This window comes from Cornus florida, unplaced genomic scaffold (genome assembly GCF_030987335.1).
Source record: "Cornus florida cultivar Cherokee Brave unplaced genomic scaffold, ASM3098733v1 CherokeeBrave_3.0.0_Hap2_Chr05, whole genome shotgun sequence".
Classification (NCBI taxonomy): domain Eukaryota; kingdom Viridiplantae; phylum Streptophyta; class Magnoliopsida; order Cornales; family Cornaceae; genus Cornus; species Cornus florida.
Window position 1 is genome coordinate 96,976,244 of NW_026775575.1, and position 14,754 is coordinate 96,990,997.

The 14,754-nt window shown below is 37.1% G+C and overlaps 1 pseudogene; it reads left to right on the forward strand.

The window, feature by feature from the left end:
* LOC132309796 (bidirectional sugar transporter SWEET15-like) overlaps positions 1 to 14,754 on the forward strand; it is a 95,719-nt pseudogene that overhangs the window by 23,988 nt on the left and 56,977 nt on the right.

Here is a 14,754-nt window from a genome sequence, read left to right on the forward strand (position 1 = left end):
TCTCTTTGATTCATCCCAGAATTATTTCATTTCTGCTCTTATTTGGCTAAGTTAGCTTATTTTCGGGATAAGTGCCTGAAAATGGAAATAATACGAAATCAATCTAAAATGGTAAAGTAAGATAGATAAAGGTACTAGAATGCTTAAGCTTAGGAGGTTTAAATACGCACTTTTCAGCGCTCATCACACCCCCAAACTTAGGTATTGCTAGTCCCTAGCAATGAACTAGAAAGTAAAGGAATGAAATGAACAACTATATAACTATGAACTCAAAAGCAATAAATGGATAACGCCACTTTCGTAAGGAACACGATTACATTTAGCATATGGAACAAGCCTTTTAAACCTCTAGGTTACCCCTAGTGGATGAGTGAAGTCTCGTGAGGGTTTCCAGAAATTGTACCCACAAACATTAAGCTCATTATTTCGAAAGAGGCACCAATATTGCAAACAAGCATTGGGAGAAAACTACCTCAAGTATGCAATGTTTCAAACATTTCTAAGCAATCTCCCAAAATCTCAACATCAAGCAAACAAATACGGTCCTCTACACATCAAGAAAATGATCATGCAAATCAAAACAACTCTAGAATCCTTTTGAGTGAACCGGCATTAATTATGTTGCTATCTAAGCCAACTAAAGAATTAATCACATCCTTAGCCTCAAACTAGCACACAAATCTAGTACCAATCATCAAGACAAAAAGTGAACCTTTTATTAAAGCTTTATTGTTCTAGGTGCGCTTATTCTTTTCACTCAAATTTTTTTTTTTTTTTTTAATAGGATCAAAGATGGAAGCATGGTGCAATGTGTTGATCTATTAAGCTTTCTAGCGATTCATGAGGTCGAGCGTTAGGTCAATGACTCCTAAACTAGACGGCTTTAGGGCATTAGGTGTTCAAACACCCTTACAGACTTACAAGCTCAACTCAACTAGGCTACAAATCAAGACAACCTCCATCTAATCATTTCCTACTTCTCACCTTTTGGGAGAAGTCCTCACTTTTTATTGCTTTTGCAACCTCTTTTTTTTTTTTTTTTTTTTTTTTTTTTTTTTTTTTTGTATTCAATTATTAACCTAGAGTTTGGGCCCTCCACCTTTCGACACGAGAAGTTCAATGCTTGATGAGGCAAGAATCTCGGCTACTTAATGAAAAGGGGTTGTTATCCACCTTTATCAAGAATGAAAGCTTTCAATATACTATTAGTTCAATTGGGATATAACCAATTCAATAATCAACAAAGCATGTACCTCACAAATGAATGCTAGTGTGCACCTGTGCTAGTGTAGAATCCTAGAATGAATCTCAAAATAATCACAAAATCAATATGATGTGGACCACAAATGTAAGCAAGATATCAATTTTTTGAAAAATTTACTCCTAAATGGCATCCATAAGGCATATAAGGAGTATTGGATTCTCAAGTCAAGCAATTTTCAAATTTTACGCAATATAGTCCTTAAAAGATCAAAATCATACCTAGATATGGACCAATCATAGAAAATCTCTCAAATACACAAGTCATGCTCAAAATTTTGAATTTAAAAGCAAACACTGTAACATACACCATTACCCCCAAACTTAAATGGCACAATGTCCTCAATGTTCAAAGAGAACAAAAGGAAAGAGTATACCGGTGCAAAGAATGGCTGTGACTGAAGTATCCAAAGTAGATGGCATAGCTTCCCCAAACTTGGGGTTAACTGTGGTCTTGAAATTTGGCACTCGGATAAACTCATTAGATAACAAAAAAGGATAATCAGTGCACAGTGGACATGCAAGTGTAAATGAAATAAAACAGGGAGAGAGATATAAGGGTGGTCCTGAAAATCGGGTAGCACTCTCTCACTGAAGTCACTGTGATGTACCTGATGGAGTTAAACATACAGAGATAAGAATATAACACATGACATCCATAACAAAAGCATATATAAATAAAATAGAGTACTGGATACATCAAAAGATCAAAGCCGACAGACCGGCTGCAAATAATATACAGTGATAAAAATTAAATATAGAGCACAGAGGTGTAGTATAAAAAGATAGAAGAACTGGAAATCTCGGGTGGACGAGGCAGGACGGGCAGGGCGAGCTCCGCGGATATCCCGAGATAAGTCTCAGAGTGCAGTCATGACATCCGTGCAGAATGTAGCAAAATCATCTCGGTGGGCTATAGTATCGGCTCGAATAGCAGCAGTATTAGCTTTGATAGCAACCACTGTATCCTCAAGAGCCTGAAGACGCTCTCCAAAGTTGGGGGTCTGACTAGGAGCCTCAGGTATGGATAAATCAGAAGAAAGATCCAAACTGCTCCTCCTCATGTACTGGTGACCCAGCTGGAGAGTGCTGCTCTGTGTCATCTGTAGGTCACTCTAAATCAATGTCTATGTAACGACCCGGTCATTTGCCTTCCTTTCCTTTTTCTTGAAATTTTACGAATGAAATATTTTCGTTTAATTTTCTTTTCTGAGCTCTGTTTCGTGTCGCTTAGTGTCATCTCGAGTGCTCGGAATTGGTTCCTGAGGCTCTTTTCTGTGAATTGACAACTTCCTTTGAGGACCAAGTCATTTTCACATTTTTCATTTTTCGACACTATGCGCTATTTCGTCTTTTTTCTTATTTTGTCTTATTCTCTGTTTGTCAACTTTTGGCACAACCTCACTTCTCATGCTTGGAGTTGGTTTTTGACTTCACGTGCCTTCATCTTGAGTGGTTTTCTCGAAATACGTATCTTTACTTTTGCAAGAAAGTACTCTGGTTGCTTCCGGTGCCCATAGGGGCATGGATGCACAATTCTTTAGAATCTTTTTCATTTCTTGGGCTATTTTTCGTAAATATCTTTTACAGATATTTTATTTCAGGGGCATCTAAGAAAATATCTTTTGGAAGATATTTTCGTTCTGGAGCAGTTTTGCAGTTAACCCTTTTTGTAGGGGCCATTGTGCAATTAACGAAAGTTATTGCAAAATGTCTCGTCTGGAGCCTGGATCCTCGTACGGGATTCATTTTCACATTTCGTCAAGTTATGGACTCTTAGAATTCCGTTCTAGTCATTTTTCTCCAGTTTCAGAGTTTTTGGATCCGGTTGCAGCCGAACTTGTTCAGGGCATAACTTTCTGCTCGGGACTCAGTTTTTGACGCCGTTTCTTCCGTTATTCATATTTTCTCATTTTGAATCTTTTTCATTCATGGAGTTTTGTTGTTTAAGTGCGTTTGCTCAAAATCCACTTTTCTAGACCCGGCGGGGCCTTTTCGGGGCAGTTTTTGAGACTTACTATAAATAGGATGCCCTAAAGTGAAAAATCAGATTTTGGTCATCTTCTCCACCTCTTGGCCGGCAGCCATGGAAGCTCCTTGGCTGCCACCCTTTGACCGGCAGCCATGGAAGCTCCTTGGCTGCCACCCTTTGACCTTCTCCTCCACTTGATTTCCTAAGTGAAATCCCATCGGCCTTTACGTTTATCGCTTCCCTCGACGTGCTCTACCATTCCCCCTTATTAGAATTTATTTCCTACCATTTCTTGAGTTTGGGTTAAGAGTCAAGTTTGGATTTTCATGGGGCTTCTTGCGGATTCTTGTTTACGGTGTTGTCCCCGACAACACCTCTCGGTATCGTCGAATTCGGAGCACTTTTATTTCGGTGAGCCTTTGAGGTTTTCATCTCAAATTGAGGTAGGAGATGTTCTAGGTTTAATTTTTGTTATATAGCATGATATTGATGCTTGTACAACATGATTACATGCTTAAATATAAAATCTAGAGATTTTTTTATATTTATTTTTCTTGTACGGGATCTAATTTTTCCGGTTGCTCGTGACTTGGTTTAAACATGTAGCATGATATTATATTACTCCATGATATGCTCATTGTCGTGTATAAAAATGGGAACATTTGAACAAGTATTAAAGCTTTTATTTAATATTTATCTTAAGTGAAAGATTAATTCACATGGCCTTACTTAGCTTGAAATCAATGTGTGTTAGCATATTATATTAGGCCCTAGCATGCTCATCCACATAGATTAAATTGGGAGTAATCGGAGTTGTTTAAGAATCTAGAGAATATTTAATTAATTGATTAATTAATTTGCCCCGAGTGTACTATTCACTCCATTCGATTTTTGACTTGATATTTATAATGTACATGCCATGTAGTTTCACATATATTAAATCTAGAATATTTGATTGGGTTTTGAAACCTTTCAATTATTATTTTTCTAGTATTAAAGTTTAATACACATGATCGTGTTTCGCATGAAATTCACCTGTTTCGTGTTTTAAAATCAAGTCTTGACATGTTGTGTGTTATACATTAACTTGAGAGTATTTGGATGAATTCTAAAATCTAGGGTTTTTAATTAAAAGGATTAATTAAAACCTATTCAATGATTCTCTGAACTTGACTAAGTTTTTAACGTGGTATTAATGATTTCCTTGACAAATTCCTTCAAGTGTGTCAAATCGAGAATAATCGGATAAGTTTTGAAACTTATATTTATTTAATTTCTTTGTATGGGACTTAACTCACATGATGGTGTCTTGTATGCAATGCACTTGTAATTTGACATTAAAATCATCCATGACATGAACATTTTAACTCACCTTTAAATCTTGATAATTTAATCCCTTAAGTAAATTAAATTCTTTTATATGCTTCCATCGAGCTAATCATGTCTTGTTATAGAATTCTTGTTAAACTTGTGAACTTGACTTGAATTTCATGAACCTTCATCTTTTTATCAAGAATCGTGATCCCTTGTATCTTGATCTCATTAAGTTAGTTAATGAACTTGTACACTTGTTTTGGAATAATTTTATTACTCATGTGTTGTTTTGAAAGTAGTTGAATCATGTATCTTATACTCATGGTATATTTTCTTCAATGAATTCCAAGCACTACATATCATGGTTGTTGTCTATATAGTTACATACTATGGTTTCTTGACATTTCACATGCCATCATAGTTGAGTGCTTAGGGCATGACTTGTATGTTCCAAAATTTTGGTTGTGCATGAAACATGATTAATGTATTTATTGTATTTTGATACAATCTTGACTTGCACAACTTGTTGATTTTGGGACTTGGGATATCAATCAAGAATTGTCATGGCTAGGACTTGGTTCTAGTATGGGGGAATGTTCTCCTACAACTATAGTGCGCACTAGGGGAAAGGTACCCATGGGTTAATAGCTCTAAAGTGATCTCAAGAGTACGGTTTTAATCCGGGCAATATCCAAGTTTCCACATTGGTTGATTTCACACCTTTTCTTTGTCGTGATATGTGAAATGCACCAATCTTGTTTCATTGCATAGATTTTATGCTTTATTCGTGATTTCAAGTATACTTATTGTCGTGTTATATGGAATATTCCATCTTTGTTTACGTGCATAGATAGTATACCTTATCCTTGATTCCATATGTTACTCCTTGACGTGTTTTATGAAATGCACAAATCTTGTTAATTGCATAGACATTATGCCTTGTTCTTGACTTCACGTATGACTCTTTTTGTGTTTCATGGAATGTTCCATCCTTGTGAACTTGCATGGATATTATGCCTTGTCATTGATTTCTTGTATTACTCTTATCGTGTTACTTGAAATGCTCGAACATTGTTAATTTCATAGACATTATGTCTTGTACTTGGTTTCATGTATAATCCTTATTATGTTCATTGGAATGCCCTAATCTTGTTTACTTGCATAGATATTATGCATTGTCCTAGACTTCATGTGTTTTTTCTTATCGTGTTAATTAGAATGCTCTAAACCTTGTTTAATTGTATTGATAATGCAATTCATGTAAATCTTTGTTCAAACATCTTTCTTGTCTTGTTCTTGGATTATCCCAACCTTGATTCATTTCATACATGTATATATATCATTATTCTTGTTGCTTAGACTCTTAGGTAGCTTAGGATGCTCCCTGAGTCTCATTTTGACATAGACGTTAGGTGGTATGAGCCTTTTTAACATGTTTCACCTTAAGGTGACAAAATTGTAAAATGATAGGTCGATGCATGCTCATCTGCTACGAGTAGCTTTATGTTACTCACCCCTACGATACTATGGCATATTTCAGGTACGAAGACTTGGTTCATGAAGCCTAGCATTCCTTGGATGTCGTGTAGCTTTCAAGTTTCCATTTCATGCAAATGTTAGCATGAAATGTCATTTTGTAGACTTATATGTCAAAATATGTATATTTGATTCCATGTATGTAGTGTGTACTCAAGTACACTCCTTTCAATATAATTGATATGTATGAGATAAGGCTGGAGGCCAATGACCATTATATTGTATTCTATGTACTTTTTAACATCATGAAATATTATGAAAATCTTGAAAAATCGCAAGTCATTGCTTCACCATAGTTGCATCGGGTGTGGGAATTCCATTTTCATTCTTTTGCCCGTTGGGGGGTCGGATTTTGCATCGGTGGTATTTTTAAGCCATGGACCATTGTAGCGCGTCTAAATAGGTAAGTTACATTTGTGTGCATAGTCGTTTTTGGGAAAAACCTCATCGTTTGTGTTTCGAGCCTCCTACGGATTCATTTCACCTATTTGTTGAAAATTCTAGCTTAAGGGCATTTTGTGCATTTCCTTTGGGAAATAAATTCCGTTCTTGATTTCCTCACATAGAAAATGTGATTTTAGGGAGAGTTTCTTCTTCGTATTTTTTCAAAAAATGTCATCTTGGTCTCGAAAACCGCATCGCAAACTCAAATTTCTACTAAAACACTGTTCCTGTTGTCTTGGGTTGCTTCTGCCCATTTGGGCGGGCACCCGCGGGTCTTGGGCGGGCGCCCACCATGCACAGGGCTGCTCCACACCATTTCCCACGGTCCTGCCCATTTGGGCCGGCGCCCGCGGATACTGTTCCTACACTGGACACTCTTCTTCAACGGGCCATATCTCACTCGTTTTAACTCCGAATTGGTCCGTTCTTAAGTCTAAACTGACCGCGTCGAAATGAGATTTCAAATGGTACCAATTAGAGCTTTAGATTATTCTTATAGCTCAAGTTATTCATGTTTTAGTGAAGTAGTGTCAGAATTTGGTTCGAACCGGGATAGGTTTTCCCTTCCTTCTACTTCGGCACTTGATATCTTTGCCATCTGGACTCTGAATTAGGTGATTCTTGAGTCTAAATTTATTAATTTTTCATTGTCTTTCCAATCGTATGCTTGGTAGCATCCATTTCTCTGTGAAATGACCATTTTGTCCCTGGGGGCTTAATTGTTATCCTTCCGATCTCTTGCTTCCGCACTTATTCCTTTGGGTTCTATGACCTCATAGAAGGTCAACTTAGGGTGTTAGAGGTGTGTTGTGCCTTGGGAGATCATTGTCTTGTTTCTAGCTTCTGTATCTTGGATCCAGTTCAGTTCATCACAGGACACACTGGGTTGAAAAATCTAGGGTCGTCACAGTCTATATGCTCGGCAGCTGGACCTACTAGTACATCATCTGCTGCGGGATCTGCTACTACTGCCTCAGCTGCTGCCTCTGCCTCCTTAGCCTCGAGCTCCTCTGCAGCCACTACTGCGTGGTCCTACAGTCTAGTGATGATAGCATTGTAGCTCTTGTCCCAGTTTTTCTTCAAGAAGTGACAGGAACCTCTCTCAGGGTGCTCCTGAGGATGAAAAGGGTAGCGCTGATCAATCAATATCTAGGTGATGAGGTGGCCGAATGGAAGAGACTTAGCCCTTCCAGGCCTCTCCTTGCTGATATACTTATCGAAGAGCTTCCTCATCACGCTCCAGATAAGCGTAGGGATATATACCTAGTGGCCTGTATAAAATGTGTAAAGGGCTATCAGATAGTCTCCTCGCTGCTGAATCTTGTGCCCGACCATATATATATTCCGAAAGAGAATGGAATCAATGAACCATAGGTCATCTGGAAGAAAGGTGCGGGTGGCAAAAGTCTCACCATCGGCATAGTGACCTATAAGAAATACTGCCATGTCGGCATAAGAAGGCCTGTATAGCCTCGGATATAGCTCTTGTAGCTCCGGAGGGCATCGATGTGGACAATGGCATGAGCGGGCTAGCGTGTCCACAGTAATAGTAATCTGATGGCCATCTATAGTAGTGACCAACTCTGCTGTTGTACGCGGGGACGGTCGGAGGTTCTAGAAGAACATCCGTACCAGCCGCGGGTAGACTGGCTCAGTAACTGGGGTAAGAATAGCTGCAAGGCCCCTCTGGATAATATCATAGTAATCTGATTAGGTCAGCACCGATCTAGAGAAGAAATCTGTGTCGAACACTGACTCATGATCCACTGTCATATGCGTATATCTAGGCGTGGGCCTATCACGCTCTCGAGCTGGCTGGCGTGATGGAAATGGTAATGGTGAATGCTCCGCTCCAGCATGTAATGGAGATGGGGACGGTGTAAACACAGGCTGAGCCACAGAAGTGGATGGAATATGATCATCCTCAGCCTCGTGAGCAGGTGACTGAGGTGGAGTAGGCTGTAATGGCTCCTCCTGTGCATGAGAGGGCTCTGCTGGGTCCTCTATCCTCGGTCTAATATGTCTCTGAGGCCCGTGTTGCCTCTTGGCAACAGTCTTGCGCTTAGTTATAGCTTGAAAAATAATTTAAAAACTTGTAAGAGAAGTCAGTGCCAGAATAAAGAATTGAAAGTACAAAATAGAAACATGCATGTCAAATAAGATAGACAAATCATATAGATGACATGAATCTATGCAAGTGACAAGATATGAAGCATGCTGAACAATGTAAGTATGAAATGCATCCAATGTGGAATGTCACAGGCATTGGGCATATATGAGATAGCATAAACATAATACATGATGAATGAAGTGTGTGTATGAGATCTGTGAAGTTCAATCGATCATAAAAAGGTTTGAGATCGATCTCAAAACTTCGATCGATCTGAGAAATTTGAAAAACTGAGTTCGATCAATCTCTCAAGATCGATCTGAGATAGAAGTTCGATCGATCGAACTGTGCGAAAGTGAAAACTGAAAGGTCACAGATCTGTGATTTTGGAAGCACGGGGGCTACACGAACAAGGTCGTGGGCCCATTAACACACCAATTCCTCAATCTTACTCACATAGCATGGCCCATACTCCCACAAATCGAATCAAAACTTAAAAATATATAACCATAAATACACATATATACAAACATGCTTCAAGCTCATCAATGGTGGATTTCATCAACAATACATCCTAGATCTAGCATGTAGGCAACATGTATTGTCAAGTTGAAGCTTGAAATGACAAGGTGTAGCTCGGATCTTACCTCAAGTCGCGAGAGAAGATGAGAGGAAGATGGTGTTGCAAATCCGAGAGGAGAAAGAGAGAATTAAAGTTTGTATCTCGCCGGAGGTTCGCCGGAGAAGATGATGATGATGGAGCACAGTGGTGACGGGAATGAGGGACAAGGGTTTAGAGAGTTGGATCGATCTAATGAATCGATCTTGAGACCCTCCAGGTCTATTTTTAAAAACTTTTCCCGATTAGTTCGATCAATCGGACTGAGATGTCAGATCGATCGAACTTTGATGATCTCTCTTCAAAGTGTTTTTGGAATTTTTGAAATTTTTTGAAAATTAAAACTAAAATTAAAAATTAAAAATTAAAATTGAAAAATAGAAAATATTTTTGGATTTTTAGAAAAATAGAATAAAATAAAATCTTTTTGGAATTTTTTGAAATAAATAAAGTAAAAATCTTTTTCTTCTTGCTTATTTATTTATTTATTTATTTTTATTATATATATATTTATTTATTTATTTTGAAAAATTAAGTAAATAAATGAAAATCATTTTTTTTTTTTAGAAAAATAAAATAAATATTTTTGGATTTTTTTTTTAAAAATTAAAAAGGTCAAATAAAGTCAAACAAAGGTCAAAATAGATAATTGAAGAACTGAGATCAATCTGAACAAAATGTTCGATCGATCAGACAAAGAGCAAAAATATGCAGGTTTTTGGTTCAAAAATTTGCCTAAGTGTAGGAACTTGCAGATCGATCGAACTTTGAAGTTGGATTGATCGAAGAACTTCAGATCGATCTTGAAATGTTTTCGATCGATGAGATAGAGAGCTGAAATATGCAGGTTGATGCAGGCTCAAAATTTTTCTAAGTGTTGGATCTTAAGATCGATCGAACTTTGAAGTTGGATCGATCTAAGGTCTTCTGATCGATCTGAGAATTAGTTCGAATGATGGGATAGAGAGGTGATTTGGATGCAGGTGGATGCAGGTCGAAATTTTTTCTAAGTGTTAGATGCAGATGGAAGTTCGATCGATCGAACTCTCATTTGAGATCGATCAAACTTATACAAAATGCTCAATCACAACATAAAAGTTCATGCAATCCTAATCATAGTCCCTAGCAATGCATATGAACCAAAAACAAGTATCTAGACTTCGCAAGAAATGAAATTTAGGATAAAAATGAGGGAGGAATATGGTTTTGACACCCTACGAAATGCTTTGCTAGTCTTTAACGTCTTTAGGAAGACGTTGGGCTCTTTTAGCTCAGATCAAAGATCTTGTAATGCATCCCCTCCTTGTGGGGTGATAGAAGCTTTGAACTCCACCCAACAAATAGTTATTTAAAGAACTTGTTGGATTAAACTCAAAAGAAACTTTGGATCCCTTGTCAATGCAATCACAACCTTTGGGCTTCCATGCCCTTTCAAAGTAAGAATTTGAAACAACACTTTAAGAATGCAAGGTTGAAGATGATCCCTTTGAAGTTTTGGTCTTGCACAAAAGCTCACTTCCTTGATATTGAAGATCATGACATTTATCTACAACATTAACCTCTCCTTCATATTAATCAAATGAATTGGGTGTGGGGTTGAAGATACTCAACTTCACCTTCATGTGGCCAAATGAGATCTTCATTATCTCGTCCTACAATTGATGTTGGCATTAGCGGTTGCCAGGAAAGGACGGCCAATGATAACGGGAATTTGGCTTTTAGGATTAGGGACCGGTTCCGTGTCAATGACAATGAAATCAACGGGGAAGAAGAATTTGTCAATCTTAATCAATACATCCTCAATTATACCCTTAGGCTTCTTAATGGATCAGTCGGCAAGTTGTAAAACTACCGACATCGGTTTCAATTCACCTAGGCCCAATTTGACATAAACCGAGTATGGAAAAAGGTTAACACTTGCTCCTAAGTCAAGAAGCGCCCGATTAATGATATGATCACTAATAATGCATGAAGTAGTAGGTGAACCGGGGTCCTTAAACTTTGGTAAAGTGTTATGTTGCAAAATTGAGCTTACTTGTTCGGTCAAAACCACTTTTCTTGGTGCTGGGCTCTTGTTCTTCCGCTTTTGGGTGCACAAGTCTTTCAAGAATTTAGCATAAGTCAGAATTTGCTTAATTGCATCCAAAAGTGGAAGATTGACTTTCACTTGCCTAAACATTTCCATGATTTCATTGGTTTTTGCCTTTTGCTTGTCTTTTGAAATAGATCATTTTAAGGCATCCGGAAATGGAATTTTTGGCTCAAACACTTTTTCAGCATTTTCTTTTGAAGTCTCTTCAACACAAGAAGTTTTTAAATCACTTTGTTTCAAATCATTTTTCAACAAAATCTGTTTAAACTCATTTTTTTGCAAATTTTTCTTCAAATCATTTTCAAAATCATTCTTCAAATCACATTTTGAAGTTTTCTCATTCACAAGATCATGTATATGCAATGAAGGAGGAATGGGATGTGAAACGGGACGGGTGAGAACTTGAGGTTGCACTGGTTCACTCTCTTCATTGGACATTTTAACTTGATTGTCCACAATTGTAATAACCCGAATTTTTCGGATAAATTTTTTCCGTTGTCTTTTCCTTTCTGAGCTCTGTTTTGTGTCGCTTAGTGTCATCTCGAGTGCTCGAAAATGGTTTCCAAGACTCTTTTCCGTGGATTGATAACTTCCTTTGAGGACCGTGTCAATTCTGCATTTTCACTTTTCGGACACTATGCGCCTTTCTTCCTTTTCCTTGTTTCGTCTTTTTCCCTATTCTGTCTTTTCCCCGCTTGTCACTTGTTTGGCAAAATTTCACTTTTCATGCTCGGAGTTAGTTTTTGACTTCACGTGTCTTCATCTTGAGTGGTTTCCTCAAAATACGTATCTTCACTTTTGCAAGAAAGTACTCTGGTTGCTCCCGGTGTCTATAGGGGCATGGATGCACAGTTCTTCAGAAACTTATTCTTTTCTTGGGGTGTTTTTCATAAATATCTTTTGAAGATATTTTATTTCAGGGGCATCTAAGAAAATATCTTTTGGAAGATATTTTCATTCTAGGGCAGTTTCGCAGTTTTCACTTTTTGAAGGGGCTATTGTGCAATTAATAAAAGTTATTGCGAAATGCCTTATTTTGAGCCTGGATCCTCATACGGGATTCATTTTCATATTTCGTTGAGTCGTGGACTCTTAGAATTTCCTCCTGGTCGATGTTTTCCAATTTCAGGGTTTCTGGCCCGAGTTTGCGCCAAACTTGTTTGGGGCATAACTCTTTGCTCGGGACTCAGTTTTTGATGCTGTTTCTTCCGTTGTTCATATTTTCTCATTTTGAATCTTTTTCGTTCATAGAGTTTTGACGTTTGAGCTCATTTTCTCAAAATCCACTTTTCCGGACCCGACAGGGCCCTTTTGGGGCACTTTTTGAGACTTACTATAAGTATGGGACTTAAGAACAAAAAAATGAGATTTCTTCTTCTTCTTCCTCTCCCATGGCCGGCCAAGCGCCCTCCCATGGCTGCCACTTTCTCTCTCCTCCTTTGATCCACTTTTCTTTGATGAAAAGTCTTCGGCCTTAACGTTTAATGCTTGCCCTTGACGCCGTGCACCTTTCCCCCTTATTAGAAACCATTTTTGACCAAATTTTGAGTTCGGGATTGAGGTCAAGTTTGGATTTTCATGGGGCTTCTTGGGGGTTCATGTAAATCGTGCTGTCCCCGACAACACCTAGAAGTTTCGTCGGATTCGGAGCCGTTTCATTTTGGTAGGGATTTGAGATTTCATCTCAAATGGAGGTAGGGAATGTTTTAGGATTGTTTGTGTGTTGTATTAAGTATTTTCCATGATTATACAACTCATATGTATGCCTTGTATCAAATCTAGAAAGTTAGTATTATTTATTTCTTTGTGTAAGATTTAAATTTCAAGGATGTGTATAACTTAGATTTGAATTGTGGCATAATGATAAATTAAGCTTTAATATGTTTGTTAACACATATTAAATAGGGATTATTTGAATAAGAGTTGAGCTTTTTATTTAATATTTTTCTTTTGTGAAAGATAAATTTCCATGGCCGTACCTTGCATGAAATTGACTTGTAGCATGCTTTTAAATTAAGTCTAGGCATGTTGTTTAACATACTTAAATTTGAGAGCATTTGGATAAGTATGAAAATCTAGAGACTTTAATTAAAATGATTAATTAAAATCTATTTAATGGTTCCTTTAGCTTAATTAAGTTTTGACTTGATATTTGAGATGACTAGGACTTGAATACTAGTATATGTTAATATGGGACCATTTTATGTTGTTTTAGAATTTACGGATTTGATTACCATGATTTAATTAAATTCCATTTTGTTATTCAATTGGCCTAATCAAGTTTTGGAATTGGTATATGCAATGACCATGCTATGTTGTTTAACATGTGTAATTTGAGGCCATTTAGTTGAGAATTGCAACTTAGAGGAATTAATTAGTTTACTTGATTAAATTCCGTTTCTATTGCATTATGGATTTAAATCATGTGTTTAACGTTGATTGTATATCTAAAGCATGATTTTAGACTTGTAATGAATTTATGAGATTACGTTTCAATATTGGATTATCTTGTGATAGCGTGTAACGAGTCGCACATTGAATATTCGACATGTGATGTTATTATAGCGCGTAACGAATCGCGCTCTGAAGATTCGACATTTGTTATCCTATAGTAGTTGTGGATTTAGAGCATGTATTATGTGGTTACAAACTACTTGTGCATGGGATGTGGTTTCATATATATGTAAGTTGTTAACTTATTTATTTTGGAGTCACTTGGGACATGGTTATTATGATATGGCTAAAGTTCGGCTTTAGTGCGGGAGGTATGAGTTTTCCCCAATTGAGATAGTGCGCACTTAGGTTGGTTTTCCTTGCGGGTTAGTGCCCGGAACAACCATTGATCTCGGCAGAATTCCGAGTCTAGATGTCCAAGTCTTCCATTATTTATTTTCGCATTTAATTCAGCAATCATATTTATATTGTGACTTGTGGTTTTGGTTATCGGTGATTTTGATGTTGTTAAGTACATCCATGCTTTATGATCTTTGTAGATTTTGATGTTGCCAAGTACATTAATGTTTTATGATTTTAATAAATTATTTTAATGTTGTTAAGTACATTCATGTTCATGGTTTTTACTAAATCATTGTGAGCTTTTAATGTTGTTAAGTACATTCTTGTTTTATGATTTTAATGAATCATTATAAGCTTTTGATGTTGTCAATTACATTCATGTTGTGTTGTTCAAATGTAAAGTAGGAATGATCCTATAGATTCATTTGGAACATAGACGTTAGGTGGCATGATCACTTATGTCATTTTCGTTCTTTAGATTTCAAATTGATAACTTTGAGAATCTATGTTAGTTGCTTTGTGTAAGCATGCTCCTATGTTGTTGTTTTGTGTAAACATGACCCTATGTTACTAAAATTGCATGAATGGGGTGATTGATGCTAGAAATGATC